Consider the following 20,442-nt stretch of genomic DNA (forward strand, 5'->3'; position numbering starts at 1 on the left):
AGTGCGAAAAAGAATAACTACGTGTGTCTGCGCCATACTGAAACAGAATTAGTCACCAGCCAATAATTTTTAAATATCTAAAAAGACAGACATTCATCCATTAAAATATGGATGGTGGGTTTGACAGAGAAGCAGCTGGAAGGAGATACTGTAAAAGTCCTGTACATTATTATTATTATTACAATACTTCTTCAAACTACTGTTGTTGATTGTACTACATTTTATTGTGTTGTTTTTATACAATATTTCTGATCTAAAAGTTATTGTTTTTTTTAAAGTTGCATGTTACGTACCATACTATACACATACCATACTTACCGTATCATATTATACATACCATACTAACTTTATTTTATAAAGGCCTCTGATGTTAAATTGGGCTGTTTTAGGGGAACATGCAACAATTACATTATTTTCAATTCATTTTAATGGGAGAAGTTGATTTGAGATACAAGTGTTTTGAGTTAAGAGCTCCGCCACGGAACCAATTATGCTCTCAAGTTGGGGGACTACTGTACTTTAACGACTTGTCACCATTTCTGTATTTTCCCCGTATAAGATATCCATTGTCAAACATTCTTTTTTTCTTCCTGTTAGAAAATTGGATCATTAAAAAAAAAACAATATAGTCTTCTTTAAAAACAGAACAAACTATCATAATGATTGCTGAGACAAAGAAAAGGGAGATGAATAATAAGCTTTGCCTCTTCCTAATCCTTTTCGAACATTTCGAATCGTCCAAATGTGTGAAGTAACTTTGTTAAGCAAGTCCGAAACAAATAAAACATTTCTATGACCAAAAGAAACCACTATAAAACATTGAAACATCATCTGCATTCAAACTTGTTGATCCACATAATGCATTGATGCTCACTCAACTTGTGTTGGACTTGACTTGTTTAGCTGTTATCATTTGGATTTGATTTAAGAAACAACTTGTATGCACTTTCACGTGTACGACGACATTGTGATCCACCTTAAACAAGCCAGCGAAACAAGCAACCACACCAAACGCCATTAATCTGACGAAAATCTCACATTTGATGTGACGACCTCGCTAAAGAGTAAAGGCAAACATCTATTCTTCTTGTGGTCGGAAACTTCGCATTCCGAGCTGAACTTTCCAAAGTCAATAAAACAGTTTCTTATTGTGGTTAGCAGTGTTGTTCCCAATGGAAAGAGGGTTCCATTATCCCATTTTTTATGCCACAATGATATTAAATATCTGTCATTTAAACATTGCAACGAACATAGCAAGCAAAACACATACTACAGCAAAACTGCACCTACAATAATGTAAACAGTTTTTGTACACACACAAATATATACATCCATTTTCTACCGCTTATTCCCTTTGGGGTCGCGGGTGCCTATCTCAGCTACAATTGGCGGAAGGCGGGGTACACCCTGGACATACATACATAAATACATACATACATACATACATACATACATACGTCTTGATTGAATTATTCAGAGAATAGTGCTCGATACCATGGTAGAGCTCAATATGTATGTGAGGGAAAAACTACTTCATCTCTACATAACCGTTTCAGGAGGGGTTCCCTCAATCGTCAGGAGATTTTAACGGAAGCATTCACATACAATGGTTTATATAGGGCACAGTGTGTGTAGGTACAGGCAGGCGTAGGGGCGTGGTGATTGGCTCATGTGTTGCCTAGGAGGTGTTTCCATCTGTGACGGCATGCTGAGATGATTTCGCTGCGCTTGTTGAGAGATGACAGGTCTGGGTGATATATAATAAACTGTTTCTCTTAAGCATAGGTTGCATCTTTTATTACCACTGTTGTAAGATGTGCTGGATGCAAGAATTTTCCATGTCATTGAATATTCTAAATTATTGTCTTTGAGGTTCCAAATGTGCTTGCTGTGTTCTGCAGAATTCCACAAGGTTTGGTTTCTAAAGAAGGCCTTGTGATTATTCCATCTGGTTTTAAACTCTCCTTCAGTTAATCCTACGTACGTGTTGGATGTGTTAATGTCCTTGCGTGTTACCTTTGCTTGGTAAACAACTGATGTTTGTAAGCACCCCCCGTTGAGAGGGCAACCAGGTTTGCTGCGGCAGTTGCATTCCTTAATGGTTTCGGAGTCGTTCAGCCTGGGGGCAGGTGGTCCTTTAGCAATTGCTTTATTGTGATTTGAAATGATTTGTCGAATGTTATTCATACAGCTGTAGCTCAACTTGATGTTGTTCTTGTTGAATACTTTTCTTAGGGTGTTGCCTTTGGGGAAGTGTTTGTCCACTCTGATCGACAAACACTTCCCCAAAGGAAACACCCTAAGAATATATTTATATATATATATACACACACACACACATATATATACACATGTATATACACATATATACATATACATACATATATACATATACATATATATACACAGACACATTTGGACCCCCTGTCAAAAGCTTCTTCTAGCTTATTTGGGGGACCCTATCACGAACCTACATCTTTAAATGACATTCACCACTATTGTAATTGTTATATGGTATTGTGAATAAAGTTGAACTTTTGTACTATTTTTATACATACACATATATATACATAAAAAAATATCGAAAGGGAATAAGCGGTAGAAAATGGATGGATGGATGATAGATATATATATATATATATATATATATATATACATATATATATATATATATATATATATATATATATATATATATATATCTGTGCAATCTTCTTCACCTATACACACGTATTACTTGGGGCCACATGGGTCATTAGCATTAAAGCTGCAGGCACACAAAACTTAGGTGGCAGGTCTATTTTCTAGAATCAAGGCTAAATGTTGGACAAGGCACTTTTAATAAACTATCGCGGGACTTGTTCTTTGCTGAAGTAGTATTACATAGGAGCTTTAACAGTGGGAAACTAAACAATTGTGTTATTATGCTACATTATTAGTACATATTTATATAAAAGAGGTTAACGTATGCAAGGTGTGGTTATCAAGGCTGGCATACAGAAGGACTGAATGTTTTTTTTTTTTTTCCAGTCCTTGATGTCATTCTCATGAAAGTATTTCATTATCCCTGCGTCTGGATATCCTACTAGCGGCGTTTAATTGGCACTCCGTATTGGTAACGCTGCTCTAAGGTGACGGTGCCAAAGTAAATCGCTCTCTTCTCGTGCCACATGCGAGCGGCGGCCCGGCTTGGCGCGTAGCCCCGCTGCTCAGGAAACAGAAGCAGAGGGCAGGAAGTCGGCTTTCCGATGTTTTATTTATTATTATTTTTTTTTTCTACATGCATGCATGGGCGCTGTACGGCCTCGCTAAGCCCTGACATGTAGTCTGTGGAATGTGTGAAAAAAAAAAAAAAAAAGGGTTGCAGCATGTGGAGCGGTTGGCATGGCGGCACATAGAGCTCCTCTGTACGTTAAACAGCACGGCTCATCGAGGTGTTTTACTGGACGCCGAGTGCCACCTGTCATCAGAGCGTGCCCACGTTTGACGGCAAAGGTGATTTTATTTGCTTTGATACGCGAATATGCCGCCCTTATTTTCACAGGTGGTGTTGCAGCTTACTTGCCTGCCTAACACAAGGCCTCTATTCTACACCTAGAAAGTTCTGTTCTCTCAACAACATAACAGACTTATTATTGTTATTTGAACATAGATTGGAATATTAAAATGAAATATCACAGCTTTAAGAAATATGGATATGTTAGGGTCATATTTTGGAAGATAGTTACACATATTACCAATCAGTAATACCCAGTGGTAAGGTACACTATATTGCCAAAAGTATTCGGCCACCTGCCTTTACTGACATATGAACTTGAAGTGCCATCCCATGGAGTTGTCCAAAATGTGTTGGTATCTTGGAGCAGTCAACATTCCTTCCACTGGAACTAAGGGGCCAAGCCGAATTCCTGAAAAACAACCCCACATCATAATTCCTCCTCCACCAAAATTCACACTCGACACAATGCAGTCCGAAATGCATTGGACTTGGATGCAGCTGATCGGCCATGGAAACCCATTCCAAGAAGCTCTCTGCATACTGTACGTGGGCTAATTGGAAGGTCACATGAAGTCTGGAGCTCTGTAGCAACTGACTGTGCAGAAAGTATTTGCACTATGCGCTTCAGCATCCGCTGACCCCTCTCTGTCAGTTTACGTGGCCTACCACTTGGTGGCTGACTTGCTGTTGTTCCCAAACTCTTCACTTTTTCTATAATAAAGTTGACTTTGAAATATTTAAGAGCGAGTAAATTTCAAGACTGGATTTGTTGTACAGGAGGCATCCTATGACAGTTCCACACTGGAAATCACTGAGCAGCCCATTCTTTCACAAATCAATCAATCAATCAATCAATGATTATTTATATAGCCCTAAATCACTAGTGTCTCAAAGGGCTGCACAAACCACAACACAAACCACAACAACATCCTCGGTAGAGCCCACATAAGGGCAAGGAAAACTCACACCCAGTGGGACGTCGGTGACAATGACTATGAGAAACCTTGAAGAGGACCCAGGGGAACCGAAGCAATGGATGTCGAGCGGGTCTAACATGATACTGTGAAAGTTTAATCCATAGTGGATCCAACACAACCGTGAGAGTCCAGTCCAATATGGATCCAACACAGTAGCGAGAGTCCCCCCCATAGTGGAGCCAACAGGAAACCATCCCAAGCGGAGGCGGCTCAGCAGTGCAGGGATGTCCCCAGCCGATACACAGGCGAGCGGTCCATCCTGGGTCCCGACTCTGGACGAGCGGTCCATCCTGGGTCCCGACTCTGGACAGCCAGTACTTCATCCATGGCCACCGGACCGGACCCCCTCCACAAGGGAGAGTGGGGCAGAGGAGAAAAAGAAAAGAAACGGCAGATCAACTGGTCTAAAAAGGGAGTCTATCTAAAGGCTAGAGTATACAAATGAGTTTTAAGGTGAGACTTAAATGCTTCTACTGAGGTAGCATCTCGAACTGTTACCGGGAGGGCATTTCAGAGTACTGGAGCCTGAACGGAAAACGCGCTATAGCCCGCAGACTTTTTTTGGGCTCTGGTAATCACTAATAAGCCGGAGTCCTTTGAACGCAGATTTCTTGCCGGGACATATGGACAAATGTATATAAACATAATATAAATCTTTAAAAAAGGAAAAATAAATTTTGTGATTGTAAAAAATATCGATGGAATCATAGTACTTGATATCATTTCAGTGGATGTCAGGTGTAGATCCACACATGGCATTTCTTTACATTTAGGAACAGTGTCATTAGCCGTAAACCGGTGAGCTACGGTGTGTGTATGTTTAGCTATTCTTCGTCCTGCAGGGATGATACTTGTAAGAAACTTACTTTATTTGTCGCCATGGAGGCGAGGATTAGTGAGTTAGAAGAAGTAACTAAAACACTGCCGACTGCGGATGGACTTTAGCTGCTAGCTAGCTGGCTATGTCTTTAAATTTTTGGTAATTTCCCAACCAATATTCTTCAACACAAACAGAACGTTGGAACAACGTACTTTTTGAAGACGTTTATTCAATGTCAGGTTGTGATATTGATTTGACCTTTGAATTTAGGTTATTTCCCAACCAACAACATGGATCCAATGTTGGACAATTTACAAATACAACTATTTTGCAACGTCGTTTCAAAAGGACATGTATGTATAATCAGCATTGTATCAATATCTTGTGCCTGCTGGGAGGGATAGATAGATAGATAGATAGATAGATAGATAGATACTATTGTAGGTCAGTAAAAAACACAGAAGCTATTTCATCCCTACAAACCTTTTTCGCAGGTTTCCCTGCTCTTCAGGGGATTTCATAGATAGAAGGATGAATCCTGTTTTTATCTTTGAGAGGAATTCACAATCCCACCAGCTTTACAAAGGTGGGAAAACAACAAGGGCATGCAAAGAAAAAAAAAATACAATAATTAAAAATGTCATAGTAAACTTAAGACACTTAAAATAAGGAAACACTGTTTAAATCAGTAGTTCTCAAACGTTTTCTTTGAAATTTTTTTTTTGCCAAGTACTACCTGAGAAATGTTTTTTTCTCTCCAAGTACCACCAAAACGGCCAACATTAGAATGCAGTAGCATCATAGAACTAGGTATTCATTAAAAACAAGGCAGATGTTTCATTCAACAAGTGTAATTAAAATTTAAACAGTAACACTGTTTGAATATAGGAAAATAAAACAAGGTTTTATGGTCTGTTTATTATCATAAGCCAGTCTATATTTATTTTTGTTAATTATGTTAAGGATAATTTTGAATTAATCATGGACCGGTGTGACAAAAACACACGTTTGAGTGATCTAATAAGTTTTATATGACAGGCTACAGTTCTGTGGATGACGTCACACCAAAAGGCGACATATCAAGTCTGGCGATGGATAGGTTGCTATCCAAGTACGGTACATGACTCAAAAAAGCGCACCTAAAATCCCTTTTTTCCCAAAAAACCTGATAGTGCGCCTCATAAAGCGGTGCGCCCAATGTACAGAATAATTCTGGTTTTGCTTACTGACCTCGAAACAATTTTATCTGGTACATGGTGTAATAAGTGTGACCAGTAGATTGCAGTCAAACATAAGAAATACGTGTAGACTGCAATATGACTCAAGTAAACACCATTTTATATGTTCCTTTGAAAATATAGAACATTACAAGCTGCGCTCAAAAATCTATTAAAATGTTTTAGTACGACTTTGGTAAGCTATGAAGCCTCACCGCTTGATGGATTGTACTGTGCTTCCACATACGAGTATTATTATGGTGTTTGTATAAAGGTAAGACATTATCTGGTGTTTTGTTTCGCATTATGCAAAAGCAACTTTTTTAACCTTCTGGTACCTGCTCTGCTGATCTGTATTTGAGATCGGCATGAATCTTGAAAAATTGTCTGCGTCCGCCTTTGTAGTCTGTGTTAACACTGTAATCAAGCTTCTTCTTTGTCTCTATTATCTTGTTATGGTACATTCATCCTCCGCCATTGCCATTTCTAATATAAAGTACTGTAAAGTTCTTACTTATATCCGTCAGTAAACTCGCCATGTAAGCGCTAAAATATACCGGTGTAGTAAGTTTACATTATTCAACCAAGGAACTATGGTTATTTTTTCACTGGACACATTTCCGGCCTCGTTCTTTCCGGATGAGGAGATGCTGCTCAGTTTTTGATTAAAGTAAAGTCTGAATGTCATTAAAACAGTTAGCTCCGTCTTTCACAACACTTCTTCCACACCCGTCCTTGCACGCTACAACAAAGATGACGGGGAAAAGACAATGCCGTAAATAAGACACCCTACAAAACGGCGTGTCCTGAAGCGACTGGTCAAAATGTTTTATAGATCATCTTCAAGGCGCTTCCTGACAAAGAACCACCATTACATGTTATGTAGACCAGTGGTTCCCAACCACCGGGCCGCGGACCGATTGGTACTGGGCCGCACAAGAAATATAAAAAAAAAAATCATATACATATACATATACATATACATACATATATATATATATATACATACATATATATATATATATATATATATATATATATACATACACATATATATACATATATATATACACATATATATATATATACATACATACATATACATATATATATACACATATATATATACACATATATATATACACATATATATATACACATATATACATACATACATACATACATACATACATACATACATACATACATACATATATATATATATATATATATATATATATATATATATATATATATATATATATATATATATATATATATATATATATATATATATATATATCCATCCATCTTCCTCCGCTTATCCGAGATCGGGCCGCGAGGGTAGCAGCCTAAGCAGGGAAGCCCAGACTTCCCTCTCCCCAGCCACTTCGTCTAGCTCTTCCCGGGGGATCCCGAGGCGTTCCCAGGCCAGCTGGGAGACATAGTCTTCCCGACGTGTCCTGGGTCTTCCCCGTGGCCTCCTACCGGTTGGACATGCTCTAAATACCTCCCTCGGGAGGCGTTCGGGTGGCATCCTGACCAGATGCCCGAACCACCTCATCTGGCTCCTCTCGATGTGGAGGACTATATATATATATATATATTTTTTTTTTTTTTAATTATTTATCATATAATTATATAATTTTTTAATATATACATTATACATCAATATAGATCAATACAGTCTGCAGGGATACAGTCTGTAAGCACACATGGTTGTATTTCTTTATGAACCTCTCCCCTGGTCCGTGGGACACATTTTCAAGCGTTGACCGGTCCGCAGCTACAAAAAGGTTGGCGACCACTGATGTAGACCACAAGGAATTGTTTTACATTTCGAAGAAAAAAAAAATAATATGACTCCTTAAATGCGCCCTGTAATCCAGTGTGTCTTATGTATGAAAAAAGATGAAAAATAGACCATTCATCGGCAATGCGCCTTTTAATCCGGTGCACCCTATCCATCCATCCATTTTCTACCGCTTATTCCCTTTTATGGGGTCGCGGGGGGCGCTGGCGCCTATCTCAGCTACAATTGGGCGGAAGGCGGGGTACACCCTGGACAATTCGCCACCTCATCGCAGGGCCAACACAGATACACAGACAACATTCACATTCACACACTAGGGCCAATTTAGTGTTGCCAATCAACTTATCCCCAGGTGCATGTCTTTGGAAGCGGGAGGAAGCCGGAGTACCCGGAGGGAACCCACGCATTCACGGGGAGAACATGCAAACTCCACACAGAAAGATCCCGAGCCTGGATTTGAACCCAGGACTGCAGGACCTTCGTATTGTGAGGCAGACGCAATAACCCCTCTGCCACCGTGAAGCCCCGGTGCGCCCTATGGTTCGGAAAATACGATAGTTGGTATTATGGGAAATTATTAATTTTCATGAGCAAACAATACATCAAGATAAATTGTTGGTGAAACGTCAGTCATCTGGGCGCAAGGTGTCTTTTATTGTTGTCGTATCATAAAGGAGACATTGAAAGGAGAAAAAGAAAAGCGTAACCAAATGACTAACTCGTGTCTTCTCTTGAGACATGGACATGTTGTGTAGTTAGGTCTGAAGACGGTGAAGCGTGACTGGAAAGTGGAGCCAGATGACAACAAAACGTCTTACTCATTCTTACTCAGCTCCTGTCATGTGGTCTCCATGTTTCACCTTTCCTTCTCACCTCACTCTTTCCTTTTCTCATGGATTTTTGCCCCCGCTCCCGCCCCCTTTGACCTCCAGCGAGCCTCACCGGCCGTCTGCACGGATAAGTGGACGTCCCGCCCCTTTTCACACGGTTTCACATGGTAGCAATCAGCGCACGCTGCGTGCGGACAAACGAGTGCGGTCAATGTGGAGCGCGGACCGGTACAAAAGGTGAGGCTAAACGGCAGCAGATGGCAGCTTGAAGCGGAATGGGTCGGAACGCCGCAGTGTGGTACAGTAGAGGTCAAAGGTGATTGCTGCATTGTTGGCAAGCAGGATGGTTTTGTTTGCATTCTCGTTAATTAGCAAAGATTTTGCGAAAAAAACGTGCAAATGATTTTTCCATGGTTGCAAAACTAGTTGACTGTAGGAATTAATTTTTTGGAAATGTCATCCGACCTTCCTCACAGAAAAAAATGCACAATATATAACAATTACTTAATGATGACATGCCACTGTCGGTAAGTACAGTTAGTTGCTAAATCTGTAAGTGCAACTTAAAGGCCTACTGAAACCCACTACTACCCACCACGCAGTCTGATAGTTTATATATCAATGATGAAATATTAACATTGCAACACATCCTTTTTAGTTTACTAAATTACAATTTTAAATTTATCGCGGAGTTTCCCGTTGAAAACGTCGTGGAATGATGACGCGTGTTTGTGACGTTATTGGTTGGAGGGGACATATTAGCCCAGCACCACTAGCGGCTAAAAGTCGTCTCTTTTCATCGCGCAATTACACAGTATTTTGGACATCTGTGTTGCTGAATCCTTTGCAATTTGTTCAATTAATAATGGAGAAGTCAAAGTAGAAAGATGGAGATGGGAAGCTTTGAGCCTTTAGCCACACAAACACACAATGTTTCCTTGTTTAAAATTCCCGGAGGTGAAGCTTTACTATGGATCGGGGCGGTCAAGCGGACATGGATCCCGACTACATGTCAACTGGCAGTTTTCGGTGGGAAAATTGTGGCAATAAGTCACCTCTTACCGGGGATCAGTGTCCTCCTGCAGCTGCCGTGACTTCTCTCAGAGACTCTGGCGTCAACACACCCGTGGCCACACCCCTCCGACTATAAGGTACTATTTAACTGACTAAAACACTAACAACACAATAGGCAGATAAGGGATTTCCCAGAATTATCCTAGTAAATGTGTCTAAAAACATCTAAATCGCTCTCACTGCCCTTTTTTTTTCTTTTTCTAGGCCTTCACTCTAAATTTCCTCATCCACGAATCTTTCATCCTCGCTCAAATTAATGGGGAAATTGTCGCTTTCTCGGTCCTAATAGCTCTAGCTGCTGCTGGCTATGATTGTAAACAATGTGAGGATGTGAGGAGCCCTACAACCCGTGACGTTACGCGCACATCGTCTGCTACTTCCGGTAAAGGCATGGCTTTTTTATTAGCGACCTAAAGTTGCGAACTTTATCGTCGATGTTCTCTACTAAATCCTTTCAGCAAAAATATGGCAATATCGCGAAATGATCAAGTACAACACATAGAATGGACCTGCTATCCCCGTTTAAATAAGAAAATCTCATTTCAGTAGGCCTTTAAAACTCTACAATGCAAAGTGAATGCAATTTATCAACAGCACCCAAAAACGCAGCCGGCGTCGCTGTGCTGCAGTTCATCTAAGATGGACTGCTCTCACAAAGTCTGCATGATTTGCATTGTTGTTGGTGGGGAAGGGATCTAGGGTACCTACCTCTACGACACGCGATCATGTGACCGGCTTCCTGGGAGGTGAGGGGCGCAGTGAGCAGCAGCGGTGGCCGCGCCGGGGAATCCATCCATCCATCCATTTTCTACCGCTTATTCCCTTTCGGGGTCGCGGGGGGCGCTGGCGCCTATCTCAGCTACAATCGGGCGGAAGGCGGGGTACACCCTGGACAAGTCGCCACCTCATCGCAGGGCCAACACGGATAGACAGACAACATTCACACTCACATTCACACACTAGGGCCAATTTAGTGTTGCCAATCAACCTATCCCCAGGTGCATGTCTTTGGAAGTGGGAGGAAGCCGGAGTACCCAGAGGGAACCGCCGGGGAATCATTTTGGTGATTTAACCTCCAATTCCAACCCTTGATGCTAAGTGCAAAGCGGGGAAGTAATGGGTCCCATTTTTATAGTTTTTGGTATGACTCGGCTGGGGTTTGAACTCACGACCTACCCATCTCAGGGCGGACACTCTAACCACAAGGCCTCTGAGTGTTAGTTTATCAACAACACCCAGAAACGCTGCCGGCTTCGCTGGGCTCGAGCTCATCTAAGATGGACTGCGCTCACAAAGTCTGCATGATTTGCATTGTTTTTGGTGGGGAAGGGATCGGCGGTACCTACGTCCCATTTTTATAGTCTTTGGTACGACTCGGACGGGGTTTAAACTCACGACCTGCCGATCTCAGGGCAGACACTCTAACCCAGGGGTCACCAACCTTTTTGAAACCAAGAGCTACTTCTTGGGTACAGATTAATGCGAAGGGCTACCAGTTTGATACACACTTAAATAAATTGCCAGAAACAGCCAATTTGCTCAATTTACCTTTAACTCCATGTTATTATTAATAATTAATGATATTTATCTTTGTGGAAACACTGATCATAATGATTTCTCACATTAAAGAAACAAATATAAATATAAAAAAAGGGTATTTCTGTCTGTCATTCCGTCGTACATTTTTTTCCTTGTACGAAAGGTTTATTGTAGAGAATAAATGATGAAAAAAACACTTAATTGAACGATTTAAAAGAGGAGAAAACCCGAAAGAAATGAAAATTAAATTTTGAAACAGTTTATCTGCAATTTCGACTCTTTAAAATTCAACCGAAAACAATAATATTTTTGAAAAAACTTTAAAAAAGAATTCATGCAACATCATTAGTATTTTTTCCTGATTAAAATTAATTTTAGAATTTTGATGACATGTTTTAAATAAGTTAAAGTCCAATCTGTACTTTGTTAGAATATATAACAAATTGGACCAAGCTATATTTCTAACAAAGACAAATCATTATTTCTTATAGATTTTCAAGAACAAAAATTTTAAAAGAAATTCAAAAGACCTCAAAATAAGATTTAAATTGTATTCTACAGATTTTCTTGATTTGCCAGAATAATTTTTTTGAAATATTTCACAAATATTTCACAAATATTCTTCGTCGAAAAAACAGAAGCTAAAATGAAGAATTAAATTAAAATGTATTCATTATTTTTAACAATAAAAAAAAAAGATTGTAGCTGAGATAGGCGCCAGCGCCCCCCGCTACTCCAAAAGGGAATAAGCGGTAGAAAATGGATGGATGGATGAATTTACTTGAACATTGATTTAAATTGTCAGGAGTGAAGAGGAAGGAATTTAAAAAGTAAAAAGGTATATGTGTTTAAAAATCCTAAAATCATTTTTAAGGTTGTATTTTTTCTCTAAAATTGTCTTTCTGAAAGTTATGAGAAGCAAAGTAAAAAAAAAAGAATATATTTAAACAAGTGAAGACCAAGTCTTTAAAACATTTTCTTGGATTTTCAAATTCTATTTGAGTTTTGTTTCTCTTAGAATTAAAAATGTCGAGCAAAGCGAGACCAGCTTGCTAGTAAATAAATACAATTTAAAAAATAGAGGCAGCTCACTGGTAAGTGCGGCTATTTGAGCTATTTTTAGAACAGGCCAGCGGGCTAATCATCCGGTCCTTACAGGCTACCTGGTGCCCGCGGGAACCGCGTTGGTGACCCCTGGTCTAACCACTAGGCCACTGAGTAGGTGAGATCAATAGTATTTGGTCATACCTATTTACTTGCAAACTTTGTAAGTCTTTAGGTGTCAAATCAGATCTATACGATAATAGCTTCAAGATAGCGGCAACTTGTTTTTCCGCCCAACTGGTACTTTAAGACGTGTGGCGAAGCCTGTCTTTTTTTCTTCTTTCAAAGCTGTCCTACATGAAATTTCCCACACTTGTTTGATACACAGTCACTAAGGACCCACATTCATGTTTTGACATCATGAAAACGCCACTTTTGCATGTTAAGGTGCCTTTAAGGCCAGGAGAACACACATCTCTCAAGTTGCACACTTTGAAGGGGTTACACTCATCCCCATTTTCAACAGTAACCAATCAAACCCCCAAAGCTGCAGGATGGATTAAGAGCCGGCGAGTTGCTATCGGGGACCACCCTGGTTTTAAATTACACCCTGAACTTATTCCCAATCACTCAGCGGCTCAATAAAAACACTGCTTGTTTTGTGCGGCAAACACAATGTCCGACACTGTTCAAGAATGCTTAGAGACACTTATGTGTGTGTCCTTCCGAGAGGCGGAACAAGACATTTCCCGGCAGGGAGGGCTGGAATATATGCTGGGTTTTTAAAAAGATGGAAGGATGACAGACGTGCGAGAGGAAGTGTGGCCGTTGTCACGCTCGCTCCGCTCCAGAGGGAGCGCTGTCTCCTCGGAGGAAAGCTGCTTTCACTCGCAGCCAGGAGACAAAGGGCAGAAAGATGCCACCTTCACCACTGAATATTTATCATGCAGGCGTATAAAGATTTGGCCAAGCATTTTTTTTTTTTTTGACGACACACAGGATAGAGCAGGGGTCACCAACCTTTTTGAAACCAAGACCCTTCTTGGGTACTGATTAATGTGAAGAGCTACCAGTTTGATACACACTTAAATAAATTGCCAGAAATAGCCAATTTGCTCAATTTACCTTTAACTATGTTATTATTAATAATTAATGATATTTATATTTGCGGAAACACTGATCATCTCAATGATATCTCACAATAAATATATATTTTTGATGACATGTTTTAAATAGGAGGGCTTCACGGTGGCAGCGGGGTTAGTGCGTCTGCCTCACAATACGAACTTCCTGCAGTCCTGGGTTCAAATCCAGGCTCGGGATTTTTCTGTGTGGAGTTTGCATGTTCTCCCCGTGACTGCGTGGGTTCCCTTCGGGTACTCCGGCTTCCTCCCACCTCCAAAGACATGCACCTGGGGATAGGTTGATTGGCAACACTAAAATTGGCCCTAGTGTGTGAATGTGAGTGTGAATGTTGTCTGTCTATCGGTGTTGGCCCTGCGATGAGGTGGCGACTTGTCCAGGGTGAACCCCGCCTTCCGCCCGATTGTAGCTGAGATAGGCGCCAGCGCCCCCCGCGACCCCGAAAGGGAATAAGCGGTAGAAAATGGATGGATGGATGTTTTAAATAAGCTAAAATCCAATCTGCACTTTGTTATAATATATAACATTTTGGACCAAGCTATACTTCTAAAATGACAAATCATTATTTCTTCTACATTTTCCAGAACAAACATTTTAAAAGAAATTCAAAAGACCTCAAAAAAAGATTTAAATTTCATTCTACAGATTTTCTTGATTTGCCAGAATATTTTTTTTGAATTTTAATCATACGTTTGAAGAAACATTTCACAAATATTCTTCGTCAAAAAAACAGAAGCTAAAATGAAGAATTAAATTAAAATGTATTTATTATTCTTTACAATAAAAAAATAAAAATACTTGAACATTGATTTAAATTGTCAGGAAAGAAGAGGAAGGAATTTAGAAGGTAAAAAAGTGTATGTGCTTAAAAATCCTAAAATCATTTTTAAGGTTGTATTTTTTCTCTAAAATTGTCTTTCTGAAAGTTATAAGAAGCAAAGTAAAAAAATAAATGAATTTATTTAAACAAGTGAAGACCAAGTCTTTAAAATATTTTCTTGGATTTTCAAATTCTATTTGAGTTTTGTCTCTCTTAGAATTAAAAATGTCGAGCAAAGCGAGACCAGCTTGCTAGTAAATAAATACAATTTAAAAAACAGAGGTAGCTTACTGGTAAGTGCTGCTATTTGAGCTATTTTTAGAACAGGCCAGCGGGCTAATCATCTGGTTCTGACGGGCTACCTGGTGCCCGCGGGCACCGAGTTAGTGACCCCTGGGATAGAGGATTGTGAAAACCCAGTCGTTAAAAGGGAGGCCATCCTGGTGTTTTCATCACATGACATCCCAACATGTCCTCACAAAGACAGAAAACACGCACACTTACTACACACACACTGTATATGTCATATAAAGCCAATGATGCTGCGCTGAGAGGCATTGATTAGTGATTTGTTACATTTTTACAATTTTTCATTTTTAAAAATGTTCATTTTTATAATTTTTGTGAAGGATTTATTGACGCGGTGCAATGCTTATGCTATTGAGCCTGCAATAAAAAGCATAACAAAAAGTATAAAGATTTTATCCCTTATAGTACCCATACGTCCTGCGCGGTATAAGTTGGGACTCCTGTGTGTACTACATCTAGCTCTGAAAGGTCGCTCTAATACAGTGGTTCTCAACCGTTTTTCCAGTGATGTACCCCCTGTGAACATTTTTTTAATTCAAGTATTGATTGATTGATTTATTTTTATTTCAAATATGCAAAAAACAAAACAAAACAAACAAGAGCAAGCATGATCCAATACAGTGCTATAGCCTTAACGGCTATTATAACAAAATGAAAACAATGAAGAATAAAAAAAAAACAAAAAAAAACAAATGAGCATTCGACTTTTTTTTTTTTTTTTTACATATTTGAAAAGGAGTGAGAAGAAGTATACACTTAATACCCCCTAATCAGAGCAAAGCATTTAAAGAAGTAAAATACAGCACTATGTCATCAGTTTCTGATTTATTAAATTGTATAACAGTGCAAAGTATTGCTCATTTGTAGTGGTCTTTCTTGATCTATTTGGAAAAAAAGATAAAAATAACTAAAAACTTGTTGAAAAATAAACAAGTGATTGAATTATAAATACAGATTTCTACACATAGAAGTAATCATCAACTTAAAGTGCCCTCTTTGGGGATTGTAATAGAGATCCATTTGGATTCATGAACTTAATTCTAAACATTTCTTCACAAAAACAGAAATCTTTAACATCAAAATTATTTATGGAACATGTTCACAAAAAAATCTAGCTGTCACTGAATATTGCATTGTTGCATTTCTTTTCACAGTTTATGAACTTACATTCATATGTTGTTGAAATATCATTCAATAAATATACTTATAAAGGATTTTTGAATTGTTGCTATTTTTAGAATATTTTTTAAAAAATCTCACATTCCCCTTGTCATACCTTCAAGTACCCCCAGGGGTACGCGTACCCCCGTTTGAGAACCACTGGGATAGAGGATTATGAAAACACAGTCGTTTAAAGGGAGCTCACCCTGGTGTTTTTGTCACATGACATCCAAACATGTCCTCACAAAGACAGAACACACACACATTATATGTCATTTAAAGCCAATGACGCTGCTCCGGCAACTTGTGACAGCACCGGGCGGCATAGCTCGGTTGGTAGAGCGGCCGTGCCAGCAACTTGAGGGTTGCAGGTTCGATCCCTGCTTCTGCCATCCTAGTCACTGCCGTTGTGTCCTTGGGCAAGACACTTTACCCACCTGCTCCCAGTGCCACCCACACTGGTTTAAAAAAATGTAACTTAGATATTGGGTTCCACTATGTAAAGTCACTTTGAGAAAAGCCCTATATAAATATAATTCACTTCACTTCACATTTGGAAGAAAGTAGACAAGAAGACTAGACCATCTGTGGACACTTTTGGACTGGCTTCCTGTGCACTTAAGATGCAACTTTAAGGTTTTACTACTTACGTATAAAATACTAAATGGTCTAGCTCCAGCCTATTTTGCTGTTTGTATTGTACCATTACAAGAAATCTGCGTTCAAAGAACTTCGGCCTATTAGTGATCAGAATAGGAATCCGAAATACTTTATTAATCCGTGAGAGGAAATTAGTCCCAAAACCCCACCAAAAATGTCTGCGGGCATTTTCTATTCGGGCTCCAGTACTCTGGAATGCCCTCCCGGTAACAGTTCGAGATGCTACCTCAGTAGATGCATTTAAGTCCCATCTTAAAACTCATTTGTATACTCTAGCCTTTAAATACACTTCCCTTTTAGACCAGTTGATCTGCCATTTCTTTTCTGCTCTGCCCCCCTCTCCTGCGTTAAGAGGGGGCACATCTGCGGTCCCCTCCAAGGTTTCTCATTATATCCCATTGGGTTGAGTTTTTTCTTGCCCTGATGTGGGATCTCAGCCGAGAATGTCGTTGTGGCTTTTGCAGCCCTTTGAGACACTTGTGATTCAGGGCTATATAAATAAACTTTGACTGATTGACTTTTCCCCAAAAACTATTATCAAACCCAGCTCACTCCTCTCTAAAACCTCTTTCATACAAAGACCTGTGCTTCCTGTGTCCCACGTGGTCTCTAATTTGACATTTGATTATAGTCACTTCATTTCTGGTTGGGTTTCCTTGTTTGATGTTTATTTCCTGTCAGTGCTGGTATTTTTGTTCCATTTCCTGCATGTCTCCCTGAGCGTTCATTTTTCTCACCGGTCCCTGATTGGCAGCCGGGTACACCTGTTTGCAGTTGCCAATCAGGCGGCTATTTATGCCTGTTCTTCAACGCTCGAGGATTGATTATTGTTTGAAAAACCTTTATATGCAGGATTGCTTCATCATTGTTTAAATACACTAAAAGACTCTTACCTTCACGTCGATATCCTGGTTCCGCCATCTCGGGGTTACAACTACTGCGGCCATGCGAGATCCCAACATAATCCTCGAGCACTGAGGAACAGGCGAGGCAGGCATACATAGCCGCCTGATTAGCAACTGCAACCGGGTGTGCCTGGCTGCCAATCAGGGACAGGTGAGGAAAACGAGCACTCAGGGAAATGGAAATGGAACAAAAATACCAGCGCTGACAGGAAATAAACATCAAACAAGGAAACACAACCAAAAATGAAGTGACACACCGTCACAGAGGCTTTAATTCTCGCTAAAACACCAAGGAATCGTGCAGCAGAGGAGTGCACGGAAAAGCTGTGCAATTTAGCAAATGAATACAAAGCATTGACAAACGACCTATCGGACGGGCAACCAGGAGCAGGTGTGCTCGGATTGCCAATTAGGGAAAGGTGGGAGTCACTGCACATGCCAGAGGAGTGGTGGAGCCAGACAGGAAGCGGTACTAAAATAAGAGCGCTGAACAGGAACGAAATAAAGAAAAACAAAAGTGTCCATGAACTTTTGACCATGCTATTATTTATCCATCCATCCATCCATCCATTTTCTACCGCTTATTCCCTTTAGGGGCCACGGGGGGCGCTGGCGCCTATCCCAGCTACAATCAGGCAGAAGGCGGTGTACACCCTGGACAAGTCACCACTTCATCACAGGGCCAACACAGATAGACAGACAACATTCACACTCACATTCACACACTAGGGACCATTTAGTGTTGCCGATCAACATATTAAAAATAAAATCCCAATATTGATAACATGCCATAAATATTAATATTTGCTAATTTGGCACATTTTCCAATGAAATACTGGGTAAAAAAGTGCACAACGATTTTTTTCCCATTACACACACACTTGGTACAGTTGGAAAGGTATTCATATGGGGGTTTTGGGGGGGGGGGGGGGGGGCGGTAATCATTTTACAATGCAGTTTACTGAAAATGATGGAAAGCGCCATGCTACATAACAACTGACGCCGTGGTCAAAGTTGGAATTGCCACAAAACTCATTTTAAGATACCAAACTCACTCCTACCATCTGGTGACTAAAGTGGATAGCGCATCCCCCGGACTCGGCACGTTTCACGTGTCAGGTAAACCAAGGCGATTGGGGCCGTATGAACCCCCTTCCTTCTGGATGTTTACATGCACAAAAAAATAATTATTGCATGGATCTGGGTGAAACCAGCTTTTTTGAAACACACACAAAAAACAAAAAGTATTTGACTTTTCAAAGATGGAATCAACGTATCTATAACATATCTAAATAACCCCCGCCCCCCGAAATAAGTTTGTTTTGTTTACAAAAAAGTGCCAACAAATTAAAAAAAAGTGGCTCTGATATGAATCCATCCATCCATTTTCTACAGCTTATTCCCTTTTTTGGGATCGCAGGGGGCGCTGGCGCCTCTCTCAGCTACAATCGGGTGGAAGGCGTGGTACACCCTGGACAAGTCGCCACCTCATCGCAGGGCCAACACAGATAGACAGACAACATTCACACTCACATTCACACACTAGGGCCAATTTAGTGTTGCCAATCAACCTATCCCCAGGTGCAGGTTTTGTGAATGTTGTCCGTCTATCTGTGTTGGTACTGCGATGAGGTGGCGACTTGTCCAGGGTGTAATCCGCCTTTCGCCCGATTGTAGCTGAGATAGGCGCCAGCCTCCGCCGCAAACCCAAAAGGGAATAAGCGGTAAAAAATGGATGATATGAATCCGATTTAATGAAATGTGTCAAGTTTCCTTTACTTCAGAGTGTAAAATAGAGATGATCTGCATCACGTACAGTACGATTATCACCAGAGTGGAGTACAAATCATAATAATTAGGAATGTCTCCATCAACATTTTTAGCCTCCGATCCAGATCTGGTATTTTGGCATACGATCCGATTTTGGGTCCCGATCCAATACTTTAACATTACACCATAAAACTGAAAATGTATACTGAAGTAAACACAATCTTGTAAAACACATCTCGTTACAATTAGAAGTGCTAGTATTGTTGTTAATCAGATGTGTTAAATGTGTGTTATTGAATAGCATGGTTCAGTTGGTAGAGCAGTCGTGCTAGCAACTTGAGGGTTCTAGGTTTGATATCCGCTTCTGGAATCCTTTACCCAACTGCTCCCAGTGCCACCCACGCTGCTTTAAATGCAACTTAGGTCATGGGTTTCACCATGTAAAGATCGGTAAGTCACTAGAGTTATGAATATAATTCACTATTTACATCATTTGGGTTTCCACCTCAAAGACTTCCTGTATCAGAGACTTACTCCTGGAGTGTGTGGAATATATAAATGATAAATGGGTTGTACTTGTATAGCGTTTTTCTACCTTCAAGGTACTCAAAGCGCTTTGACACTACTTCCACATTTACCCATTCACACACACATTCACACACTGATGGAGGGAGCTGCCATGCAAGGCGCCAACCAGCACCCATCAGGACCAAGAGTGAAGTGTCTTGCTCAGGACACAACGGACGTGACGAGGTTGGTACTAGGTGGGAATTGAACCAGGGACGCTTGGGTTGCGCATGGCCACTCTCCCCACTGCGCCACGCCGTCCCATTGTAGTATATATATATATATATATATATA

At 40.2% G+C, this 20,442-nt stretch overlaps 1 long non-coding RNA gene across 2 annotated transcripts in view; it reads right to left on the reverse strand.

Moving 5' to 3' along the window:
• LOC133557104 (uncharacterized) overlaps window positions 1-18,255 on the reverse strand; it is a 68,430-nt gene extending 50,175 nt beyond the window's left edge. Inside the window, exons 1-2 of one of the 2 annotated variants that reach the window (XR_009807695.1) lie at window positions 17,800-18,255; window positions 3,807-3,908 (exon numbers count right to left, since the gene is read on the reverse strand). This is a non-coding gene — a long non-coding RNA (uncharacterized LOC133557104). The remainder of the gene's footprint in view (window positions 1-3,806; window positions 3,909-17,799) is intronic. The other variant, XR_009807696.1, reaches the window with a different exon arrangement.
• Window positions 18,256-20,442: the final 2,187 nt, after the last annotated feature.

This window comes from Nerophis ophidion, linkage group LG08, assembly GCF_033978795.1.
Source record: "Nerophis ophidion isolate RoL-2023_Sa linkage group LG08, RoL_Noph_v1.0, whole genome shotgun sequence".
Taxonomy (NCBI): Eukaryota; Metazoa; Chordata; class Actinopteri; order Syngnathiformes; family Syngnathidae; genus Nerophis; species Nerophis ophidion.